The 26,533-nt window shown below is 47.4% G+C and overlaps 1 protein-coding gene across 1 annotated transcript in view; it reads left to right on the top strand.

The window, feature by feature from the left end:
* Nucleotides 1-10,223: 10,223 nt before the first annotated feature.
* Nucleotides 10,224-26,533, top strand: part of COQ8A (coenzyme Q8A) — a 44,505-nt gene continuing 28,195 nt past the window's right edge. The window contains exon 1 of the mRNA XM_020915226.2: nt 10,224-10,365. The gene's annotated coding sequence lies outside the window, so the exon portion shown is untranslated. The remainder of the gene's footprint in view (nt 10,366-26,533) is intronic.

Genomic DNA, 26,533 nt, shown 5'->3' with positions numbered 1-26,533 from the left:
GTTTTGACCATCACACAGCTGAGTTGTTTTTATTCTTAACCACGTGCGGTTTAAAATATATGCAAAATGGTCCAGGAACTGACAAAGATGCTTTGCTTGACCAAACTTTAGTCAGGCTCCTAAATCTTCTCCTAGGCCCCTCTGTGTATGTCCTTGTAAAATCCAGTTTTATCAAGAACCCAGCCAAGTCAGTTTAGCAAGAACCCCCATCTTCCCTATCTGATCACTCTTGATACCTGATCAGGCTGCTCATCTGCCACAATCCCGCAGGTGTGCGATGACCACTGGGCCCGCCTTCAGCAAGAATCCTTTTAGGTTAATTTAGCTAGAATTGCCTTTACCCTTAATGTTTCCTCTTAGTGATTTTCCATACACTGAGAACTTCCTACTCCAACCCCCAACCCTGCTTCTTGGCTATAAACTCCCATTTGTCCATGCCGTATTCAGAGTTGAGCCCAGTTTCTCTCCTCTCTGCAAATTCCTTCTGCAGTGGTCCCATACCTACAGCAATGGGCCTGAATCATGTCTGCTTTACCCTCTTTAAACAAGTATCATAAATTATTTTTTCTTTAACAGAATCAAAAAGAATACTGATGTTGAACACTACTAGGTAATGTAGAGCAAGAAAATCATAATTCTACAAATATGTCTCAGAATCTTTTCTCCAGGCCTGAAAGTTATGATTTATCAACTTCTTAGAAAATTAAGCTTTTTTACTTTAAAATCTAGTGTTAAAGAGAAAATACTGCAACCAGTATACAAATTAATTTTCTGGATATTATGAATAAAGACTAAACTTTGACTTATTTAGAAATAAAGATGGAATTATTCAGTTCAGTTCAGTTCATTTCAGTCGCTCAGTCGTGTCTGACTCTTTACGACCCCATGAATCACAGCACGCCAGGCCTCCCTGTCCATCACCAACTCCCGGAGTTCACTGAAACTCATGTCCATCGAGTCGGTGATGCCATCCAGCCATCTCATCCTCTGTCATCCCCTTCTCCTCCTGCCCCTAATCCCTCCCAGCGTCAAGGTCTTTTCTAATGAGTCAACCCTTCGAATGAGGTGGCCAAAGTATTGGAGTTTCAGCTTCAGCATCATTATTAAGTAAACTAGTTGATTTTTACTACGGGTTAGTAATACCAAGATGGTCTAAAAGTATTTGAAATACCATAGCTAATAAATTAGACGAAATTTCAGAAAATGTGGTCCTTTTTAATTTTTTTCATTTCAAAATCTAGAAGTCATTTTCAGGTTATGTATGGTAACAATTTAGAAAAAAAATCGGTATCAATACACATCTTGCCAAATACATATTACAATGTTGGGTTTATCAATCACTATTAAACACAAATAGTAACAAATTATATAATGTGTATACTACATGATAGGCACCATATTATGTACTTTACATATATTAATTTATTAATCCTCAACAACTCTATTACATATAAATACTAGTATTATCTTCATTTTACAAAGGAGGGAACTGAGGCTCAGAAAAGTTTAGTAACTAACTCAGGTTCACAAGTAAGTAGCAGAGTGGGGGTTCTAACCCAGACATCCTGGATCCAGAGTCAATGTTCTTAGCCATAAATATTTATTGAGCACTTACTATTTGCCAGGAACTGTTCTAGGTTCTGGGGATACAATGGTGAACTAAAGAAGCAAAGATTTTGCTCTCTAAAACTTACATTCCAGTTGGGGGATACAGACAGATAGATAATAGTTTAGTTCAGTTCAACTTAGTCACTCAGTCGTGTCCAACGCTTTGCGACCCCATGGATGCAAAAAGCAGCATGCCAGGCTTCTCTGCCCACCACTAACTCCCAGAGCTTACTCAAACTCATGTTCATCGAGTCGGTGATGCCATCCAACCATCTCATCCTCTGTCATCCCCATTCTCCTCCTGCCTTCAGTCTTTCCCAGAATCAAGGTCTTTTCAAATGAGTCATTTCTTCGCATCAGGTTGCCAAAGTATTGGAGTTTCAGCTTCAGGATCAGTCCTTCCAATGAATATTCAGGACTGATTTCCTTTAGGCTGGACTGGTTGGATCTCCTTGCAGTGCAAGGGACTCTCAAGTATTCTCCAATACCACAGTTCAAAAGCATCAATTCTTCGGTGCTTAGCCTTTTTTATGGTCCAACTCTCACATCCATACACGACTACTGGAAAAACCACAGCTTTGACTAGATGGACTTTTGTCAGCAAAGTAATGTCTCTGCTTTTTAATACCCTAAGTTTGTCATAGCTTTTCTTTCAAGGAGCAAGTGTCTTTTAATTTCAGGGCTGTAGTCACCATGTGCAGTGATTTTGGAGCCCAAAAAAATAAAGTCTCTCACTGTTTCCATTGTTTCCCCATCTATTTGCCATGAAGTGACGGGACCGGATGCCATGATCTTAGTTTTCTGAATGCTTGGTTTTAAGCCAACTTCTTCACTCTCCTCTTTCACGTTCATCAAGAGGCTCTTTAGTTCTTCTTCGCTTACTGCCATAAGGGTGTTGTCATCTGCATATCTGAGGTTATTGATATTTCTCCCGGCAATCTTGATTCCAGCTTTTGCTTCATCCAGCCCGGCATTTCACATGATGTACTCTGCATATAAGTTAAAGGTAAGGTGGTCTGGTATTCCCATCTCTTGAAGAATTTTCCACAGTTTGTTGTGATCCACACAGTCAAAGGCTTTGGCATAGTCAATAAAGCAGATGTTTTTCTGGAACTCTCTTGCTTTTTTGATGATCCAACAGATGTTGGCATAATATGTTAGGTGATAAAAAAGTTCTAGGAAGAACTAGAAAGCAAGATAAGGGACTAGAGAGTCCTCTTAGGACAAATTAAGGAATAGGATGGGTCATATTTGGATGATTGGGATGATTAGGAAAGGACTCCCTAACGCCCTTCTGTCAGAGAAGCCCATAAAGCATAGGAGTGAGCCAAGAGGATGTCTAGGGAGGAGCATTCCAGGCAAAGTGCAATGTCTCACATGGGACTGTTCCCGGGATTTAGGAGAATGCTGAAAGGAAGCCTTTTTTGGTTGGAATAAAATTAGAGGAGAGGGCAGTTCAAAATAACATCTGAGGCACCTTCCTGGTGGTTCAGTAGTAAAGAATCTACTAGCCAATGCAGGAGACACAGGTTTTGATCCCTGATCTGGGAAGATCCCACACACCTTGGAGCAACTAAGCCTGTGTGCCACAACTATTGAGCCTGCACTCTAGAGCCCAGGAACCGCAACTGTTGAGCCCATGTGCTGCAATGACTGAAGCCTGAGTGCCCTAGAGCCTGTGCTCTGCAACAAGAGGAGCTATTGCAATGAGAAGCCCACACAACACAACAAAAAGTAGCCGCCGCTGGGGACTAGAGAGAAGTCTGGCAGCAGTGAAGAGCTAGCATAGCCAAAAACAAATAAAATGATTTTTTAAAAACTCCGTAAATGTTTAAAAGATACCTGGCAGTAAGATCATGCTGAGTCTTGTAAAGCAATGCAATGATTTTGGATTTCATTCTGAGTGAGATGAGAAACCATCAGAGGGGTTTGAGTTTAGAAATAACATGATCTGACTTTTCCTTTCAAACAAAGAGACAAACAGAAAAGGATCACTGTAAGGGGATTTTTGGAAACTAATCGCAGTTCATTGGCTATGTAGAATAATTCAGGTGAAAAAATATGTTGGTTTGAACTAGGATGGCAGTGATACTGAGGCAAAAATTGGCTGATTCAGGGTGTATTTTGTAGATAGAGTAGAAGAATTTGCTCATGGGTTTGATGTGAGGTATGAAAGAGTGGACATGGAGAATGCCAGGGTTTTGGGTCTGAGCACTGAATGAAGGTCATTTATTTGAGGCAGAGTCTTAATGGAGGAGCAGGAATGAGGTGGTAAATCAAGTGTTCAGTCTTGGACACTTTTTTGAGTTTGTTACCTAGTGGACACCATAGTGAAGATCCTTATAGTATGAAAAAGAGGTCAATGCCTGAGATTACAAATTTGGAAGTTTTCAGGTTATGGGAAGTGGATGTAAAGAGTGGGTGTAGACAGAAAAGGGATACAAGGATTGAGTCCTGAGGTCCTCCAACACTTATAAGTTAGGACGATGAGGAAGAGCAGCAATTGAACTGAGGCTAAAAGGCTGGTTCTCAGAAAGATAGACAGGAGAGTATAATGTTCCAGGGGCTAAACTGAAAAAACTTTCAAGAGTGAGTGGAAGTGGCAAAGGAAGGGCATTTGAAAATTCTGTCCTCCACGAAACTGACAAAAAATATTCAAAAATCTTCTTTTCAGAACTCTGCAAACTAATCAAAGACTTACACTAACCTGGGAAGTGTTTACTAAAAAAAAATGGCTGAACTAGGTAGTAGTTTGAAAAATAACAGTTGACATTCCCGGTTCAAACTGGCTAAGGGAGCATAATAGAGCTGGAACTTTTCAAAGCCAGTTCTCAGAGAATTGTCATTATTCTACTTGTCTGGTAGTTCTCTGGAAAACACCACTTGCAAGGCTGTCTGTGACCTGACTCGAGTTTGATACTCAGTGTGAAAAGCATTTTTCCTAAGAAGCATTTGTCGGGGAAAAAAAAGAGAGAATTACATATATGTGTTTTATCTTTGCCGCTGCCTGAGATAGTGGATCACAGTTGAGACAAATAGTAGACTATCTAAAGAGCTTAAGGAGAGCCGAGGAATGAGATATCCACAGGGACTGTGAAAAACTGACCTATTCTTGGAACTCTAGAAGGCCACACACAGGGCAGGGCTGGGCATATACTTAGGGAAGGCCCTAAGATCTCACCTGTGACTCTGAGACTCTGCACAAGCAGGAAGTTAGATTGAGGAAGAAGCTGTCAACTGCCTGGTTGAGTGTTGAAAGCATGCCCCGACATGCACACACAGTCTCTCAACAAACACTGGATGATTTATTAGTTCCAGGCATTTAAGGAAATCTGTCTTATCATTAGTTGACCTTAAGTTAACTGAGTAAAGACATCAGTGGCCATACACAACAAAATCAGACTATAGAATTAGCTCAGAAAAGTCATTAAACAAAGAACAATAAGCAGCAGCAATAACAAACCCTGGGTTTATATGCAAATGATGTCTCACCAAATGAATATAAAAAGAAACTATAAAGAAAATAGTCAAACAGAAGCTTTAGAGTTGAAAACTACAATAACTAAAATGAAAAATTTACTACAGGAGCTCAACATTGGATTTGAACAGGTAAGAGAAAGAATCAATGAACTTGAAAACAGGAACCAATTCAGATGATACAGTTGGAAGAAAAGAAAGAGAGAAAAAAAAAAGAATTTTTTAAAAATTAGCAGAGCCTCGGGAATCTGTGGGATATCATTAAATATAGCAACATACATAGAATGGGAGTTCTAGGAGAAGAGAGAGAAAAAGGGAACAGAAAAAGTTTTTAGAGGAAGTAATGGCAGAAAACTTCCCAATTTTGATAAAAAAAAACATTAGTATATATGTTCAAGAAGCACACTGAACCCCACGTAACTCCACACTAAACTCAGATAGGATAAACGCAGGGCTTCCTTGGTTGTCAGATGGTAAAGAATCTGTCTACAATACAGGGGACTCGGTTCAATCCCTAGGTTGGGAAGATCCCCTGGAGAAGGGAATGGCAACCCACTCCAGTATTCTTGCCTGGAGAATTCCATGGACGGAGGAGTCTGGTGGTCTACAGTCCACAGGGTCGTAAACAGTTGGACACGACTGAGTGACAAACACACACACACACACACACACACACACACACAATAAACACCTAGACACATGATAATCAAACTGTCAAAAGACAGAGAGAGAATCTTGAAAATAGCAAGAAAGAAGCAACTCACAAAGCATCAAGCACAAATATCCTTAATAAGATTAACATCTCATTTTACATCAGAAACATGGAAGACAGAAGGCTGTGGCATGATGTATTTAAAGTACTGAAGGGAAAAAACCCTGCCAATCCAACACTCAATATAAATAAACAAAACCATGGTCATTCATCACTAGTTTACACACTCTGTAAGAAACAGTGTCCATCAGGCAGAGATGAAAGAACAATAACTCAAATCTGCATGGTGAAATACAGAAAATGGTGAAAGAAACTATACAGGTAAACATAAAAAGGGCAGCAAAGGCCTATTTCTATTGGTAACTCTCATTTTTTTTCACCTGATCTAAAAAAAATCACTGCAGGGACTTCCCTGGTGATCCAGTGTTTGACAGTCTTTTTGAAATTCAGGGGACATAGGTTTGGCCCCTGGTCGGGGAACTAGGACCCCACACGCTCAGAGCAACTGGGACCATGCACCACTACTGGTGAGCCCACAGGCCACACCTGCTGAGTCCACATGCCGCAACTAGAGAGTACATGTGCTGCAACGGAAGCTCCCGCACGCCACAGCTGAGACCAGGTGCAGCCAAATAAAATAAAATAACTGCATAAAGCAACAGTGATAAATCTGTCGGGGTGGGCATACCATGAACAGAGATATAATTTGTACGATAACAGCACAAAAGAAGGGGGAGAATGAGCCATATACACATACATATATATATATACAAAGTTTTTGTATATTATTGAAATTAAGTTAGAATTAATTTGAACTAGAGCATTATGTTAATTATACCTCAGGACAATAGCTAAGATAAAAGCAGGGAGTGATCAACTTTGTCAAATGCTGCTGATAGAGATCTATCTATGATGAAATTTGAGCACTAACTGCTTGATTTGGCAACATGGAGATCACTGGTGAGCAGTTTTACAGGCAGGCTGGGGCATAAAGCAGACTAGATTGGTCCAAGTAGAATGGAAGAAAAGGAGGGGGAGAAAATTATTTTTTCTTAAAAAAGAAAAAGATAATTCTTTCATGAGTTTGCTGAAAATGGGAGAAGAGAAATGGAAGTGGGATGAAGAGTGAGAGATAGTTAACAGGTTTGTGTGCTGATAAGAATAATTGAGCAGAGTGAGAAAAATTGATAATTGTCTTCTCTGTCACTATTAAGGAAGAAAATTTGAGATCAGAAGGGAATTATTACAGCACCTTGCTTCTTACCCAAATGTCCCAGGAATTGGCATCTTTGGTTATTGGGAGAATATGTCTATATATATGCATGTATGTATGTACACACATATTTATGTGTATTGAATAACACTGTATTAATATATTATGCCCACTATAAAAGATAAAAATGTAAATTTTTAGAAGTTTAAGATAAATTTGGAAAAAAAAAGTCGATAAATAAGATGGTGTATCATATAATCACTAACAGCTCAGGCACTCAGACACTCAGAGTAAGGTACATAGTGAATAAAATCATGCTTCAATTGACTTCTTGCTAATTTTGAATTTTCTGGCTGTCTTTTCATCAGCTACAGTTAGATTCATCCTTGCTCTTACTTTGTAGTGAGTTTATACCTAGAAGAGTAGTAATGATCTTTTTTTTCTTGTTGTTCACCCTGCCTGTATTAGTATTATCTTCCAACTGGGTTTTTTTGGTTTGTTTGTTTTCTTGGCCCAATTTCTTTTTTAACTTTTTTATGGAGAATTTCAAACAATCACAGAATATGAACCCCAATATATCCATCATTCTCCTTCTTCAATTATCAACTCATGACCCCTCAGCCCTGTAGTATTTTGTAGTATTTTGAAGCTAATCCCACATATTGTGTGATTTCACCTGGAAATAATTCAGTGTGTATATATAAAACACAAGGACTCTTTAAAAAAAAGAAGAAAACCTAACTACCATGCCATTAGCGTAACTAAAAAATAATTTGAAGGAATCTTTAACTTGAAGTAATGGAGGAATCTCTGCAACAAAAAATCAGGTCAGGAAAGAACTATGTTTTTAGCATAAAAAAGCTGAGGTCATTATTCACAAGGAGTAAGATCAAAATAATATCAATCTGATGAAGATTCCTTCTTTGCATAAACTAGTTGGGGGATTCTTCTCCAGTAAACTAGAGTGGTGGTCTCTGATGAAAAACTAATGTTTATGGTAGTGGGTTATGCTGGTCCTCAGGTACTCTGTGCATGCTAAGTTATTCAGTAGTTACTCTTTGTGATCCTATGGACTGTAGCCTGCCAGGCTCCTCTGTCCATGGGATTCTCCAGGCAAGAATACTGGAGGGGGTTGCCATGCCCTCCTCCAGGGGATCTTCCCTACCCAGGGATCCAAGCCTGTCTCGACTCCTGTATTGGAAGGCAGGGTTTTTTTTGTTTTTTTTTTTTTACCTCTAGCACCACCTGGGAAGAGAAAAGTTAACCCTGGCATTGCTAGCAGAGTGAGACTGAATTGGCCTTGAAGCAACCAATTCCCTCCCACATCCTCTCTCCACTTTCAAAGGCAGAAGCTGGAGCTGATGAAAATCACATCCTCATCCAAGTGAAGTCTGATGGAGGTAGGGTCTATATTGTACATTACAGGAAGGGATGAACCTGGGACTCCACCATCCCATGGGCACAGTGGGGGAGGGTCACTAAGCTGTCAGAAGTTGAAGGAACACAGGCAGTTAAGCAAACAGTTAGCTTGGGAGGGAGCAATGAATACCCTTTGAAGGCCTAAATAGGGGCTGGAACTTTCTCTTCAGTGTGCTGAACGGGAGCCAGTTTCCTAGTTAAGGCAAGGTCCCAGATAGCCCTGTACTATTTGTGGCAGTTCCTTGAAATTTGTCAAAAACTCCTTAATTATCTCTCAAAAGAAAATATGTTGTATTTTGTGTGGAGATGATTGGGGGGTTGGGGCAGAACTTGGACTGGCAACAGACTATATGAACGTTCCTGCAGAGGAGTTCCAGCACCTCAGTGATCAGGCCATGGAAATTCACAGCCCCCTCACCCAGGACCCACAGGCTCTGTTCTGCCTTGCAGGGTACACGTTGCCACATCTCTGGTCCAAACTGTGAAGTTAGGTTCACATCTGGATTCTGTTATTTTTAATATCCATCCCCCTCCCCCCCATTTCTTGCCTGGAGAATTTCATGGACAGAGGAGCCTTGGTGGGCTCCATGGGGTGTGAAGAGTTGGGCACAACTGAGGGACTAACACACTTTACACTTCTTTTTTTTCACTTCTCCCCCCTCCTCCATTTCAGGCATCAGCATACAATGGCTTTCAAGTTTTCTGACTAATAATAAAAATAAACCAGTTTCATTAGGAGGTTGAGATTAACATATACAGACTACTAAATGTAATCAACAAGGACCTACCGTATAGCATAGGTAAGTCTACTCAATACTCTATAATGACCTATAATGGAAAAGAATCTGAACACAACATGGTAAATCAACTATATTTCAATATAAAAGACTTTAAAAAATAAACTAGCTTGCATGTTATATATTAATTACTCAAAATCGGCTCAGCATAAAGGACAATGATTTGACTTGAATATTTATCTTTACGATCAGCGAGTGGAAACTGTCAGACAATTGGGGCTCGGGTCTGAAAATCTGGTCGACGCGGAGACTTGGGGCCACTCTGCTTCAGTCCTCGCACTTCCTTCCGGGGTAGCTCCGAGTGGGCCGCGGGGCCCCCTCCAGCTCCTTCCACGTGCTGGTGTGGCCCCGCTGCCTAGGGCCCCCACGGGGACACAGGCAAATAACCCCAAACGCTCTGGGGCCACTGCTAGGGCGACCCGACCGGGGGCATGGGAGGCCGGCCAACGCTACCAGCCCAAAGCGAAACGCGACAAGTGGGCGGGGCCGGGCGCCGGAGGCGGCGTGCATTCAACAGGCCAGCAAGGCTTCCCAGCTCTGTGGAACCGGGGAGGACTTCCCTTCTGGGGAACCGGGAGAGGACTCCTCTCCTCATTACATAACGGCCAGCGCGGAGCGGGCCCGCTGTAGTCGCTATGGCTTCTTCCTCCGCCTCTAGAAAGCCTGAGGAGTATCAGCCCGGGACAAGACAGCCGACAGCGGTCACCGCAACTGCGTTTGCCGTCCCGTCTGGAGAAGGCAGAGGTCTCCGGGCGCACGCGAGCTGTCTCTCTTAACCCAACGCGTGATCTTCAGTCCGGCTTTTTCAACTAGGGGAGAGGGCAGCACCGAGGGGAAGAATGGGCGGGGCCCTGCGCTCTGGGAAGGCCTCCCATTGGCTCCTCTCTCTCCGCCCTCAGACCCCATTGGCCGCGGGTCGAGCGCACGGGCCGAGCACGCTGCCCCACGGCGCGCGGCGTTGGGCTGGCGGCGGCGGCGCAGCCAATGGGAGCGGCCCGCGGGGCAGGGCCGAGGGCTCTGGGTCTCCGGGCGCGGGCGAGTTGGTAAACAGATCCGGAGCGCGTGCCGGGGGCCAGCGCTGAGGCGAGCGCGCGGAAGCTGCGCGGAGGTGACCGCGGATCCCAGCTTCCTGCAGCCGGGTAAGGCTGCTGCTCACCGGCCGCCGCGTGCCTTGGGCGCTGTCTGCCTGAGGCCAGAGCGGGGCTTACCTCCCGCTTGGGCCCTTCTTGCATCCTCAAGTGACAGCGTGGCTTCCCCTTAGCGAGTTTCATTTGCCCCGAGTTCCGGGCCGCTGCGCGGTGGGCGCGCCTCAAAATGCAGGGTGGGCGCCTACGGCTGTCTGCTACCCCCATTCCCACAGCCCATACCTGTCTCGCGGAGGGTACGAAGGCTGCTTGCCAGAGCCTTGGCTCCTGCGAACTCGCCTAGCTACGCTGGTGACCTGATGCCTAGTTTCTTGGTCGCCAGTACTGCTTTCCTGCCTCGCTTTCTTAGGAAGACATTTCTCTTCACGCCTAGACCCCTTTGCACTGTCTCAGGGGCGCTAATTGTCCCTGGCCCGAAGTTTGTGTCAGGACTTTGATGCCCCAGGCCCTAGCCAGCTGTTGGGTTTCACTGGTGAGGGTTTTGTATGAACATGGGAATGAGGATTCTTTTTGGTTCTGTTCTCCGTTGGCTTTTCTTTGGCCTGTCCTGTTTCTTCAAATGCTGGGGGTCTTGTCAACGGTCGTGCCTTTGCGCAGTGCCTGCCCCTCTGCCAAACGGAGGCTGGCCTTCCCATGTGCCTTGTGGGATGGGGAATGCTGCTGGGGGCTAGATCTGCATCCTGGAACTCTCCATTTGGATGCCAGTCCTCTGAAGGGTGAGCGGCTTCTGTGCAGCCTTTCATCCTAGGTAGGGCTTGCAGCCCATTGGGAAACTCATCCATGCTCACTTGGGCCTTGGGCGTGCGTGACAGAAGACTGAAGAGCTGGGCCTGCCAGGTCTAACTTGTTAAAGGATTTGAGCGTGCATGATGCCAACTTGCCAGTTGTTATGCTGGCAAGAGGACCCACCTCTGGAGAAGGTACAAAGCGGGAATTGGAGGGGGTGGAAACTGGTGATTCTCAGGGGAAACACCTTTATGATTGATGATGGTTTTGGGCATTTTCAACTTTGCAAATGATGCAGACAAAACAAGGTTATGATTTTGGGCCTGACCTTGGATAACTCAAAGGAAAAATGAACTAAGGTGGTCTGAATGCTTTCTTTTGTGTCATATAAGCCAGGGTTTCTCAATTTTCAGCAGCATCCCTGGCCTCTATCCATTATGCTAGTAGTTCCTCCCTCATCTCCCCCCACTAGTTGTGACAACCAGTAATGTCTCCAGACATTGCCAGATGTCTCCTGGAGGACTCAGTCAACCTTGGCTGAGAATCACCGAGATAAAACTGTAAAAAGACTCTTCCCATGCTGCCAGAGGCCCCCTGGGAACTGTCCATGAGTAGCTGAGCAGTTTAGGTAACAGACAGCATTGTGCTCTCTGTCCTAAACCAATGATAGCAGCCATGTTGGTTGGGCTTTAAGGGAACATCCTTCCCCTCTTCTCCACACCTGAGGGGATAGGAGTGAGATAGGAGGTTAGAAACCTATGGGCATTACCTGTGCCTGCTGAATGCATGGCAGAGACTGAGTCCAGAATACAGAAGTGGGCATGCATACTAAGTTGCTTCAGTCATATCTGACTCTTTGCTACCCTATGGACTGTAGCCTGCCAGGCTCCTCTGTCCATAGGATTCTCCAGGTAAGACTACTGGAATGGGTTGCCATGCCCTTCTCCAGGGGATCTTCCCAAGAGGTCTCATGTCTCCTGCATTGGCAGGTGGGTTCTTTACCACTAGCGTCACCTGGGAAGCCCAAAAGAAGTGGGAGACTTGTGGTTTCTGTCTTTGGAGACTTTGCAAGACTCTGGGAGATATGCATGTGAAATAACCATGGGGTGGTTTTTAAACAGTGAGCAAAGATGTTTAAGCTGTCAATGCTGACTGAAAGGCCAATTAATTCAGTTTTCCATAAGTGATACTTTGCTCATCCTCACTTATTTACTGAGACATCTCTTATGTCTTATGATGTGAGAGGGGTCTAGGCCATGTCTGCAGAGAGAAAGTGGCTGCATTTCAAACACATATGTGGGTGTATTTACTTGTACATGTACTCCTTCGGAAAGAGGCTACCCAGAAGTGTACTGGTGCAGAATGGACTCACGTACAATTTGTAGAGTGCTTTTACAGTTGATTGAAGCATCAGAGACAATGTCAGAGACAATGAGCCACTTGTTTTTGCAGGGAAAGATGCTTTACTTCTGAGTCTAGAGTTTGTCTTCACTTTAACCCAGAATTTATGCCTCAAATTCCAAAGTCCCAAACTGACAGATGCAGAAAAGTGAAGAAACAAAGGTTATTGTACAGGAAAAACACCCCAAGTCCCTACCGTGGATTTCCTTTTCTTGTCATTGATTGGTCCTATGGGGATGTATCAGGATTTTCCCATAACACTCCTTGGTTTGTTAGGGGGTCTTTTGGGTACCCTTTCTTGCCTGCAGGGTAAGACCTCCCTGTACAGGGAGGTCAGTCTTCCTTTCTCAAAAAGAAGTTTAGAGAAGCCTATTATTGGGAAGCTCCAAACTTGGCAGGATGATTTTCCATCAAGAGTTGTGGACACTGAGTCATTATCTTTGTCAGTTGAAACAAGAGCTGTGTGCAAAATTAGACAGGAATATTTAGATAGAGAGTTGTCTTGATCTGACAGTGGCATCTGGAAATAGTTCCAGCATTCTTGCTAAACAACAGCCAGGAACTTGGGAGAGCCAGGAGAAAGAAGAGCTGGTGGGAGGGGGGGATGTGAGGGTCCTGCTCCGTTAGGAGTTGGGCCCATCAGGGAGAGGGGGTAGTGGGAATGGGATCCGCTGACTCTGAGGCAGGGTTAGGACCCTGAGTGGGGTGCGTCTGGGTGGGCTCCTCCCCACAGTTTTCCAGTCTGAGTGGTCTGTTCATAAGCATGTTGTTCATTGTGGGATTACAGGCTCCTGAGCTCTTGACCTTTTTGCTTTGAGGTCAGGGGCCTACAGAATATTTAAAGTTGGAAATGATCCTGAAAAAAATCTTTTTATTCTTCATACTTGGATATGATTTATTTTTTTTTTCTGTCCATGCAGAGAAGGATTCATGAGAAAGCTGAGAGTTTTTCGCTCAACTTGCCATTTCAGAGTATTGTAGATTCTCTTGTAGTGAATAGTGACTGAGTTCTTGTCTCCAGAGCCCTCAACTTGCTTTTTAAAACATTGCCCCGTTTCCATCTGGGCGGAGGGAGAGGGGCTGCATTTGGTTCAAACCTGGGAAATTGTGTGTAACCTAAGGGTTGGTGCCCCTCCATGTCCTGCCCTGAAGAAAAGTCCTGTGTGACATTGTGGTTGGGCTTCCCAGGTGGCACTAGTGGTAAAGAACCCGCCTGTTAACGCAGGAGATGTAAGACACATGGGTTCAGTCACTGGGTCGGGAATATCCCCTGGAGGCGGGCATGGCAACCCATTACAGCATCCTTGCCTGGAGAATCCCATGGACAGAGGAGCCTGGTGGGCTGCAGTCCATGGGGTCTCAAAGAGTCGGACACGACTGAAGCGCTTTAGCAGCAACAGCAGCACCTGGTTATTTACTTCTTGTTGAACAAGTATCAGTTGATTGTATGCCTTGAGTGTGACATTGGGAATATAAAACTGAACAGTTCCCTGGGTCCCTGGCCTCTGGGAATTGTAATAAGTGGTATGCAGATACCACCTAAACACCCTCAGTGTGGTTTGGACTAGGGGCTCTGAGTGAGATCACTTCTGGCTAGTGACTCTTGGAGGAGAAGGCGTGTTAACTAGGACACTGAGGATGAGCAAGATTTTAGCAGAAAGAGGGAGGAGTGTACAGGAGTGAGGGGCCAGGGCTTCCCAGACTCTATGCTGAAGGCCAGGTTTTATTTTTTCCTGATTTGCTGCAGACCAGTACTTCTGCAAAACACACTAAACGTGTCACCAGTTCAGTTCAGTCGCTCAGTTGTGTCTGACTCTATGAGAGTCAAACTCATGTCCATCGAGTCGGTGATGCCATCCAACCATCTCATCCTCTTGTCGTCCCCTTCTCCTCCCACCTTCAATCTTTCCCAGCATCAGGGTCTTCTCCAACGAGTCAGTTCTGCACATCATGGCAGTGCTGATGGCTGTGAGGGTTTCTGAGTGCTTGTGCTTAGTTGCTCAGTTGTGTCTGACTCTCTGCGACCCCATCGACTCCTCTGTCTATGGGGATTCTTCAGGCAAGAATACTGGACTGGGTTGCCATGCCCTCCTCCAGGGAGTCTTCCCAACCTAGGGATCGAACTCAGGTCTCCCACATTGCAAACGAGTTCTTGACCATCTGAGCCACCACCAGGGAAGCCCCAGAATGCTGGAGTGGGTAGCCTGTCCCTTCTCCAGGGGAACTTCCTGATCCAGGAATCTAACTGGGGTCTCCTGCATTGCAGGCAGATTCTATACCAGCTGAGCTACCAGGGAAGCCTTTCTAAGTGCTTACTCCTGTTACTTCGTCACGGATGACACCTTCAGTCCCAGGCCCATTCTTTGAGTGGCATCTGTCCAGGCAGTGGGCTCTTTGAGCAGAAGCCTTGGAACTGGGGACTGCCTGGTGGGGGTGAGTGCAGCTTGGTGGGAGGGTCAGGAGTTGAAGGGGAGTGGTGGGGGACTGGGCTAGGGAGTGGATGGGGTGAGTCCCTGCTTCGTGTTGAAGTAGCCTGTGCGATCACCTTTAGGAGTTTAGGATAGTCCACTAATACTTCTCTGGCATTTTATCTCAGCAGTGGGGTCCGGGGGCCAGGTGGGCTTGGCCTAGCCATCCTACTTTTCAGCTGATAGTTCAGGCTGGAAAGGCTTTCCTGAGCGCCCACAGCTCAGTTGCAGCCTGGGGAGCCCTGACAGAGAGGGAGGTGGCTCCCTGCCCTGGTGTATGTGCAGTAGACGTGGGTATCCGAGGGTCCTGGGCAGGCTGTGCAGGGCCGGGGGCTGTGGGACATGGGAGCGGCCCTCTGCTGTGGGAACCCAGGGTGCAGTGCTGCTGGTTCTATTGGGAGATGGCTAACGAAGTGGACTCCTGTGCTGGGAGGTCTAGGAGCTGCGGCCTGAAGGGTGCCTGGGCTTCTGTGGGAGAGACAGGATCCAAAGCTGAGGCCTGAGCAGGAAGGGGCAAAAGTAGACGCCGCTATGGGGAGGGGAGGGCACTCCGTAGGCAAACTGCAGAATGGGGACTGGATTATGGTGGAGGGCTCAGGGTAGATGAAGGGGAGCCTAGTGAGGTGGCCTGTGAGAAGTGAGGGGCCTGAGTCCCAGGTGGCAGGCCTTGCTTGGGGAGGTGGAATGAGAGCATAGATTCCAAGAATGTAACTCTGTGCAGGTGGAATCTCTTAAGTGACTGCTTAACCTGGGCTGAGATGTCTAGCTGGGCGAGCACTGTTTGGGGTGGATGGTGGTGTCACTGCTGAAAACAGGGTCAGGGGAGGAGGAGCTGGACTGGCGGAAAGAAGATGGTGATCGTTTTAGAAGCAAAGGGGTCGAGGTGCCTTGTGGGACTTTTCGCCTCTATTCTTTTGTTATTAGGTACAGTTTGCATATAGTAGGTTCATACTTTCTGGTGTGCAGTTGGGTGGTTTGGTAAATACATAGGATCATATAACCATTATCCCAGTCAAGGTCTAGAACTGTTCCGTTCCCCCCGCCCCCAGTTCCCTGGACCCCTTCATTGGTGTCTGTAGGACTTGGAGAGAGAGATGTCATGTATGTATAACTGGTTTGGTTCTAGAATTGGCTCAGTGGTTGGGATGGCCTGCTCCAGCTGGGAATGGCATGCACAGGCCTGGGGGAGCCGCCAGCCCATGGGGAGGCTGAAGCCTGTCCCAGGGGACAGTGTAGGGAGCCGGAAGGAGAGGCTGGAGACTAGGCCTGGGGACACCTGTGCTGTGAGGATGAGGAGCTGGTGAAAGATGCTGAGTTGAGGGGCTGACAGTGAGTGATGGAAACCCAGGTCAGGATTTTCTGAGAGAGCGTGGGGCCAGCGGGAAAGGCTGAGGAGGATGGTGTTGGGGTGGCTTAGGTGGATGGAGCCATCAAGTAGCCATTGTGAGTGTCACAGTGTGGGGGGTGGTGGTGGAGAGCCTGGGGTCTGGGCCAGACAGCCTGTGCTGAGGGAGAAGGAAGGACAAGACAGGAGGTGCCCTCTGTCCCTGGAGGCGTTTGCAGGGATGAGGCTGAAGGAGAGACAGGATCGACAGGAGGTTTTTTGATATTTGATGCATGAAAGCTGAGAGCAGGTTTGCAGGCTTGAGGGAGAAAGCTTTTGTGGAAGGGGAGATTGACAGCAAAACAAAAAATAGGTCAGAGGCGAGGTCCTAGGGGAGGAAGGGGAGGGAAGAAGAGGATGCAGCACAGGGAGGGGATAGGATGGAGGAGAGTCCGGGGTGGGGCTGAGACCTGGACCGGGGCTTGAGGGCGAGCACAGCTGATGCCTTTGCTTTAGGTAAGCAGGTCAGCTCAATGTGAGCAAGAGGGGAGGCTGGCCTGGGGTTGGTGCTTAAAGGGGAAGTCAGGCTCTTGGCAGCTGCTGAGGAGGGAGGGAGGGAGAGAGAGAGAGAGAGAGAGAGAGAGAGAGAGAGTGTGTGTGTGTGTGTGTGTAAGTGGGGCAGGAAAGTGTTTCCTGGTGTGTGTGTGTGTTTAAGTGGGGCAGGGAAGTGTTTCCTGGTCCTCTGAGAAAGGGTGTGTGTGTGTGTGTGTGTGTGTGTGTGTATGCAAAGTCACTTCAGTCATTTCTGATTCTTTGCAACCACATGGACTGTCGTCCTCCAGGCTCCTCTGTCCTTGGGATTCTCCAGGCAAGAATACTGGAGTGGGTAGCCATGCCCTCCTCCAAGGGATCTTCCCTACCTCGGGATCAAACTCGGGTCTCTTATGCCTCCTGCATTGGCAGACAAGTTCTTTACCACTCACACCACTTGGGAAGCCTGTGATTCTCTCTAGACCCTGTTAAATCCCAATTTTTAGCACTGCCCTGGGTCATCCTGATCTGCTCAGGGATTAAAAGGCCATATCCTAATCTCAGATCTTGAGGTCATCTAGGTCAGTCTCAGCTTCTTACACATGAGGAAACGAGGAAGCCCCGCCCAAGGGAGAGCATGGGTGGCTGGTGTCACATGTAGCTGGTGCCCAGGGTGGGCTTCGCACCTGGGGCTGGCTGGCCGCCCTTGCTGACTGGGAGCCAGAGGGCTCCTGCCATCTGCTGGGTGAGGCACGAGGTCCTGGGGATTGTTCACACACACAGAGAACTTTTACATTAAACCCAGATCCTGGGGTTAAGCCTGGTTTGCTTTTTGCCTGGCACATTTTCTCTGTTTGGCACCAGGCCTGGCTCAGGGGAGGGTGAAGGTAAGAATAGGTTGCCCTGTGACCCACAAGTGGTTACTGTTTGACAGATTCTGGAGCAAACATCTCCCATCTGTGTGAGATCAAAAAAGCAGTTTGTGGCTCTTGCTCCCTGCTGTGTTTACAGCCAACATTTGGTAAAGCTGAGGGCTGGGTACCACGTATGGGTCACGCCTGCTGTGCCCCTGTTGCAGCCCACGTGAACTCACTGTTCGTGGGCCAGACCTGCTCTCTTTTCCCTCTTCCCTCCCACTCTTCTGAGCAGGGAGTGGGGCTGAATAGGGTATCCTGGGTGGGCCACACCACTCTCTCCCCGTGTCTGCGTGCGCATAGGAGCAGACTCCCAAATGTCCCCTTGTGAATGTTGTTCTTCCTGTTTCTCCCTCTTCTGCCTGTTAAAACACGGGGTGCTGGTCCTCCTGCCGTGTCCATGCCTCTGCATTGTGGGTGGCTCACAGTGATTGTGGACAGAAAGCGTTTCCCAGGGGCTTAGCATGCCTGGTGTCACTTGAGTTCTGGATTCAAGAGATGGAGCTTGAGAAGCTGGGGAGCCCCTGGGTGCCTGTGGGTAATAAACTCCTGGTGAGGGTGTAGAGCGGCACCAGCCCTCAGCGGGAGTCAGGGTCTGGGTAAGGGGGTCCCCTCTCCAGGAACGCACCATGCAACCCCGGGAGACGGGAAGGGTACACAAAGAGTCCTGCAGGGCATGGCAAGACGACCTTAGACCATTAAGAGATGAGGAAGAGACATTTAGGATGGAGCGGGGGACCGCTATGGAGCATCTAAGGTTTCATGAGGATGGGTAAGATGTTGGCAGAGGAAAGGGTGTTCCGGGGGAGGCGGAGGGAGCAGCATGTGGAAGCAGGAAAACGTGTGAGTGTGTGTGTGGGGTCGGGGTATGTCTCTGTGTGTGTGTGTGTGTGTGTGTGTGTGTTGGGGATGAGCCATTCTGGCTGAAGCCCTGGTGTGGGGGAGGTAGTGAAATAAGCCCTGGAAAGATGTCTGGCGACCTGCAGTGAAGAACCTTGAGGGCCAGGCCTGGGCCCATGGCCTTAGTTCTTCCAGCAAAGGAGAGTGGAGGTCAGCAAGGAGGCAGCCACCTTGCCCTCTGTCTACATACACTCTGTCTAGAGTTGTCCCTTGTAGGTTAACTCACTGGTTTTAAAAACTGCTGGGGTTTTGTGTACACTGCCCTGGTGGCTCAGATGGTAAAGAATCCGCCTGCAATACGGGAGATCTGGGTTCAATCCCTGGGTTGGGAAGATCCCCTGGAGGAGGGCATGGCAACCCACTCCAGTACTCTTGCCTGGAGAATCCCCATGGACAGAGGAGCCTGGCGGGCTGCAGTCCATGGGGTCGCAAAGAGTCGGACACGACTGAGCGACTGTGAACAGCACATGCCAAAAGTTGCCTGGGCTCTCTGTGGCAGGAGTCGTTAATTTAACCTTCACACCAGCGACGTGCGCAAGTGCCCACGTCTGGCCTGCATGTGGTGTTTGGAGGTGCTGCTGATAACGGTTGGTACACGTCAGGACTGGGGCCGCATACCCAGTGTGTACACCCAGAGTGGACCCAGTGTGAGGCTCCTGCCTCTTTCTCCCACTGTGTCTGAGGCAGAACCGGGGTGGGATCGCTGGTGCTGGGAAGCCTGACGCTTTCAGTCTGGTAGCTGAGGAACTTTCCAGTAAGGCAGTTTGGCCAGGTGGCCCTGGAGAGCCCAGCCAGCTCCTGGATTTTTATGACTCATAGTTTTCTGCAACCAGTTGGATACTTTCCAAGGCGTCAACCTTACTGTGTTTCCAGGAGAGTGACTACTGATTTAAAAACATGTTACAAAAAAATGAAAAATAAAAACATGTTACTGACCTGGGGGCAGTTTTCTCATTTACTCTCACTTCCTAGGCCACAAGAGGAAAGGGCTGAGGGAGCCTGGGGTTAGGCAGGTGTAGGTTGTCAAGCTCCTGACAGTGTTGGGACTGGAGTTCTCTTTACTGGGTAGAGCTGTGCCTCATCAGCAAGTGGGGACTGTAATTCCTTACAGGGTTGTTGTCAGGTTAAAGTGAAGTGAAGGCTGCTCAGTCATGTCCAAGTCTTGATGACCCCATTGACTGTAGCCCACCAGGCTCCTCTGTCCATGGGGATTCTCCAGGCAAGAATACTAGAGTAGGTCGCCATGCCCTCCTCCAGGGGCTCTTCCTGACCCAGGGATCCAACCCAGGTCTCCCACATTGCAGGCGGATTCCTTACCCTCTGAGCCACCAGGGGAGCCCTGGTTGTGAGGTGAGGAGTAACACAAAGTGACGCATGCAGAAGGGGAATAATGACTGTTAGTATAAGAATTAGCTGTTCTTGTTATTAATATTATTTCACTGAAATGTTTAATCTGCAGTGAATGTGTTTTAAAAGGTTAAGAATGTAAGTACTGACCGTGTTTTGAGGGTGGGGGCGGTTGTGGTGCCCCACGCCGTGCACAGGGCCTGGCATGTAACACAAGTGCTCCGTGATGTTTTTGGTGTTGGGCCGAGGCTGGTAGACAAATGGGGTATGTTTATACTGAACGCAAGCAGGACTGTGTCATCAGGAACAGGAATGTGTCTCCAGCTGCCTGTGGGATATCCCAGCACCTAGCACAGCGCCTGGCACTCAGCGCCGCTTGTAGAGTGACCGCACTAAGTTATTTTAGAGGAATGATCTCGAAATTATTCTAGATAACAGTCCTTCCCAGCCCAACAGTTTACCTTTAAAAAAATAGCCACTGCATTAGTTTCCTATTGTTGCTATAAAACATGACCACAAACTCAGTGACTTAAAAACACGACAGATTTATCATCTTAATATTCTGGAGGTCAGAAGTCTGACGTGGGTCTCACCTGTCTAAAACCAAGGAGTCAGCAGGCTCTCTGGGCCCAAAGACAGAGCCGCTCCCCTCCTCTTGCCAGCCTCTAGGAGCCGCCTGCCTCCCTTGGCCGTGGCTCTGTCTTCACAACTGCAACTCTCTAACCTCTGCCTCTCTCACATCTCCGTCTTCTGACTTGGATCCTCCTGCCTCTCTCATAAGCACCCCTGATTACACTGGAGCCAGGTGGATAACCCTCCATCTCAAGTTCTTTAATTAATCACACCTGCAAAGTCCCTTTCACCACGCAAGATAACTTAGTCAGGTTCTGGGGATTAGAACACGTGTGTTCATCTGTGTGAACATCTCTGGGTGTCCATCATTCAGCCGGCCACAGCCACCTGTAGTATTTTGGCCAAATTTTAACACAACCCCGTAAATATCTGATTTTAGTTTAAGAGAAGTTCCTCAACTACAGCACCAGGGTCCTTATTCAGCTCTGTGTGACAGTGCAGATTACACTGGTGTTTGTGTGGTCAAGGTCAGTCTGTGTGTATGTGCGGGGGGGTGGGGGGTGGGAATGTGGGGGTGGAAAGAGTCAGAGGTGTGTGAGATGTGAGCCTTCCGCAAGAGGCTTATTATTGAGAAGACTTCTATGTGCTAAAGGTAACTTACAAATGGGGCAGAATCTGACCAGAGCTGGAAAATTTACGTCAGTTGATGGAAAGTCTTAAGTTCATAAGAGCTGAGAAACAATGAGGGCTCAATTTAAACATATGTCCTTGAATATATTCAATGAATGTTGAATATATTCATACATTTCAAAGTACTTCTGTCTCTCTTATTTAGATTGGACTTAGGCCATCATTAGTATCTAGCTGAGGTTATAGGAAGCAGGTTCAGGGACCTGGAGCATCCTGGCTGGTCAAAGCAGAGCTGATGCCCAGGCCCAGAGGCTGGCATCATGCGACAGTCTGCATGGCTGATGGGTGCATAGATGAAGTGCACAGGTGAAGGAGCAGGTGCATGTGTGTGCACACACGTGTGTGTGTGCATGCGTGTGTGTGTGCAGACACGCACAGAGCTGATGCCCAGGCCCAGAGGCTGGCATCGTGCAGACAGTCTGCATGGCTGATGGGTGCACAGGTGAAGTGCACAGGTGAAGGAGCAGGTGTGTGTGTGTGCGCGCGCATGCGTGTGTGTGTGTGCATGTGTGTGTGCACACACGCATAGAGCTGATGCCCAGGCCCAGAGGCTGGCATCATGCGACAGTCTGCATGGCTGAGGGGTGCATAGGTGAAGTGCACAGGTGAAGGAGCAGGTGCATGCATGTGTCTGTGTATGTGTGTGGTGGGGGCACATACATGTAAGCAGAGATTGGACGGGAGGCCTGGGTCCTGACTTCAGCCTCCACCCTCAGGCTCAGGAGTTTGGGGCTTATTCTGTAGAAAACTAGGAGCCATTTGAGCCAAGGGTGAAATGTGATGCAAATGGCTTTGAGGATTAATCTGGCGGCAGATGGGCTGTAGGATGGAGCCAGGGAACTTGTGGGTGTCAGAGGGGTTTCCCTGCACTGTCCCTCCCTGAAAATACCTGGCGAAAGCCTCCCATGCAGTTATCTTCTCTGAGAGTTGCATCAACCGTGCTGAGGATTACCAGCAGTATTTTTATCCTGCTTGTCCTGGGCACAGGATGCGGGCTGCCAGCACACTGGACTGCCTCACAACACAGCTGTATAAGCCACACTGGTCCCCAGGAGAGGGTGAGTCTGCCCTCCCAGAGTCACATCTGGTACCGTACTCGGCCCGGCTGCTGGGAGTGTAAATCAGTAAGAGGGTTGTCCACGCTGGTCTCATTCGTGCTCACTCTGGTCTCACCAAGTCCAGACCTCATTCCAGAGTGTCTTGTGTGGTGTTAATGATCATCAACTAGCAGGTTTTGAGCACCTTCTGTGTGTGCCAGGCATTCGGGGTCCTAAGTACTATTATATGGATGATCTAACTCACTTCTCTTGAGAACAGATGACAGAAACTGAGGTGCAAAGATGAGCTTAAATGACTACTTAGGTCAGCAGCAGAACCAGAATTTTAACCAGGAGTGCCCAACTCCAGAGCACTGTTTCATCAGTATCACTTCCCGAACCAAATCTTTTTGAATCTTTTAAGCAGAATACGTTGGTTTATAATCAGACAGTGAGACTGCACTCAGGACCCCATGCTTGGCATGTTGGTGTTTGTAATCAGTTATGTTTGCTGCCCAGTGAGACCAAAGGTCACTTGGGGCCCTCTGAGTTACCCGCCTGTGCTCTGGAGTCCTGGGCCCGTGCAGGTTCAATCATGGCATGGGTTTCTCTCTGGATTGTCATTAGAGGATGGAACTTCTCCTGCTGCTTTTTCGATTCCCTCTCGCTGCCCTCAGTCCACTGTCCACCTTGGGGCAACCCACAGGGAATCCTAAGGTTGTCTTAGTTCCCCAGTGGGTGAAGGATGGAGGCTTGCCATCTAGGATATCACTCTTTTGCTTGTTTTCTCCTTTTACCTGTTAAATGGCTGTTACCTGGTTCCTGAGCTGTGAGAGATTCGAGTTCTAGCTCTTATTTTGACTTTGGGCAAGTGGTGTGACTTGTTGTGTGACTTTGGGCAAGTTACTTAACCTCTCTCTGCCTTAGTTCTTTCACTGTGTGATGGACATAATAGTAGTACTTCCTTGAGTGAGGGGACTTCCCTGGCAGTCCAGTTAAGACTTGGTTAAGACTCCAAGCTTCTAATGCAGGGGTTGTGGGTTCAATCCCTGGTCAGGGAAAGAAAGAAAAGTAAGTGAGGGAACACACGTAGAACACATAGCACACAGCCTGACATATCATAAACCCTCAGTAAATAATAGAAGCTGCAGTTATCATCACAGTATGCTGGTCTTCTGACATTCACTGGAGAATGTCAGAGTGCCCGCTATTAGCATAAGAGTCTATACTTTTTAAATGGTTTCCAAAAAAATTCCAATAGTCTGGAAATGGCTTTTGAAAGAACATGAAGTCCTTAGTGTAGGAGACAACTTGAGGCCCAGAAATGAACTTCTTTCCTTACTGGGGACACTTCCACTGTGCCAGCCAAGGGCTGCGTCTTCAGCCCTGTGTGGAGTTTGTGGTGAGCAGCCTGGACCAGGTCAGGAGGCTGCCCTGTCCTGCAGTGGGGGCTCGGTGGGCGGCTGAGGGTGGGAGCAGCAGTGGTCATCCTGTCTGCCTGGCTCTCCCCTCCCAGCAATACCCCCCATCCCAGGCACACACTGGTGCTTGCCTGGCAGAGGGGGCTCCTGTTAGGGATATGGTGAAAGTTCTGGGATGGAGGACTGGTTAGATGATGGATTTATAGCCACTCAGTCTCAAGCAGTGGACTGACAGTGCTCTTGTCATTTTAGTGTGAGATAAGGGAACGCAGGAGGCAAGAGTGTGGCTGAAAACCTTGGGAAAGGCAGGAGGAAGGAGAAGAATAGGAAATCGGCATCTGACTCCACCCCACCCCTGGCTTGACTCCTTCATTAGCAGCCCTCAGATCATCCTGTTCTGAGTGAGCCAGTAAAAGGTGGTCACCTCAGAGCCCCTCCCTTTGTCCAGGCCCTGCCTGGGGCCTCTGGGTAGTGGGCAGCTCTATGCCTGGGAAGGTGCCCATCTCTTGGGGTCAGGAGCAGAGCTGTAATGAGGTGTGCTCACCCCAATACCAGCTTTGTTGGACTGCTCTAACTCCAGTGACCTTTCCAGATTTCCTGGGACAGTTGAGGTTATGTTTTACTCTGTTGCCCTAGAATCAGGGTCAATACACTTCCCTGGAAGAACCAGATAAGGGGATATTTTAAGCTTTGTGAGCCGTAGTTCTCACTTGCAACTACTCAACTTGGTGTTATAACTTAAAACCAAATCAAACCAAAAACCCCCAAACAGCCTTAGGTAATACATATCAATGAGCTGTTGACAACACCTAAAGGAATGAGCAGTAATTTGTGTTCCAGTAAATGCTTATTTGAAAAAACAGGCAGCAGGACTAGATTTGTCCCCATGGTTTGTTGACCCCTGATCTAGAAGGGCACCAGTTACGTCTCTTAACTTCTGGTTCAAAAAATGTGATCACTGCACTTACTACATTATTCTAAAGACCCTGGTGGCTCAGATAGTAAAGAGTCTTTGTGCAGTGCGGGAGACCCGGTTTGATCCCTGGGTCAGGAAGATCCCCTGGACTTGAAGGGAATGGCAACCCACTCCAGTATTCTTGCCTGGAAAATCCCATGGACAGTGGAACCTGACAGTCCATGAGGTCACAAAGAGTCGGACACGATTAAGTGACTTCACCACAAGGATCCTGTTTTTTTTGGGAAGTACCCATTAATCATTTTTGTTTTTTAACACAGGGGCCAGCATTAGTCCTGCCTGTGCCAAGTGATTTTCTCACCACTTTCTGAGAAGGGCAGTTGAGCTTCTTTCCCTAAAGAGGGATGGCCATGTTCCATCTTCCTGGTGGCCTGTTATGGGCAGTTGTCTTCTGATGAAGGACAGTGGCTAAAGAAGGGTGTGAAGAGGCCTTATTTATAGTTTTCTGATCTGCTGTCCAGCCCTCTGCCCGTCCCACCCAGGACAGACACTTGAGGGACATGGGTTAGTTTCTTTAAATCACACCTCTGTGTGCTTGCTTTTATTTTTTATTTTAACAATAGATATTAAAGCTTATTTTTCTGTAACTTATTTTCTGTCATAGAAGTAGTGTATGTTATTTGTTGAAAACTTTAGTAAATAAAGCAAATGAAGAAAGTAAAAAGAATTTTATCACCCCACCACCCAGAGAAGACCTGCTTTTAATGTTTGTTTGTTTATGTTTCTATCTATCACCCATCACCCTTCTTTCAAACTTCTTTCCTCCTCCCTCTATCCTTCCAAAATAAAGGATAATATTGTCGTGTAACCTGCTTCCTTCTACGTGGGAATATATAGTAAACTTTTCTGTTTGCCAATAAACACCTTTCATAGTGTCATTTTAAGTGGTTGCATAGCAGTCCATCTATGGGTGTATCACTATTTCTGTAGCCAGTCTTAGTGTTGTGATTTTTGTTCTTGTGGCTGAATTATCACACATTTCAATGTTAAGGAAATGCAGTTTGACAGAGTTTGGGAGGATGCTTGCATAACTCCCAGAAAGGATGGCCCGGGAAGGAGACAGGGAAAGGGGACTTTGTAGTAGACACACAGGTTTGGGGTATTCCAGAGGTGGCTTGTAGCTGTGGGTCATGAATGACCCTAGAGGCCTGTTCCCTGTTGTAGAAGCTTGACTCACCAGGCCCAGCTGGGGCTGACTGACAGTGAAGGGGTGGGTACACGGTGGGATTGGAGGGGGGCGCAGGCTCTTTTTCCCTGTCTCTTGCCCTGGGTTCTTCTTCCTGTTTTCAGCTGGCTTTGAAAATTGATGTGTTTTAGGATATTTGTGAACCTGCTGATGAATGGGCCTTCAGCCCGGACCTCACTAGGTAGAAGCCTTCAGGGTCTGAAATATTGGCCCCTGGGGTGTGATTTTAAAGGCCGCCGTGAAGGGCACATCTACAGAAGTTCGTGGATTTGGGCTTCAGAGGTTTAAGTCTTTTCTCTAACACACACACTCTTATCAGTCCTTGGAGGAAACAGTCCACTGGTGTTTTTGTTTCCTAAGAGGAAAAGAAAAAAGGAAAAATTCCAAGCATGTAAAGGAATTTTCCAGTGTCCATGCAGACTAGAAACTGGGACTGTTCATGCTCTAAGTAAAAAGATTGTCCTTGGCCACCTGTGAGCACCCATCCCGGGCCTCTTGGAGGTCATTAAACATTAAGTGGCAGTATTGAGATTCTTTGGTGGCTGTCTCCTTTTTCAGTTTCTTGAGGAAGAGTAATGGGAAAGGAAGGGGCAGTGGAAGCTTTCCACTTAGGGACAAAGCCAGACTTTTAGGGAGTAGCAGGGAGAAGCTTTGAGGAAAGGGTCTCT

The sequence above is a fragment of the Odocoileus virginianus genome, chromosome 11 (assembly GCF_023699985.2).
Source record: "Odocoileus virginianus isolate 20LAN1187 ecotype Illinois chromosome 11, Ovbor_1.2, whole genome shotgun sequence".
NCBI lineage: Eukaryota > Metazoa > Chordata > Mammalia > Artiodactyla > Cervidae > Odocoileus > Odocoileus virginianus.
Note: the sequence above shows the minus strand (reverse complement) of the source record. Positions and strands in the feature narration are given on the sequence as shown.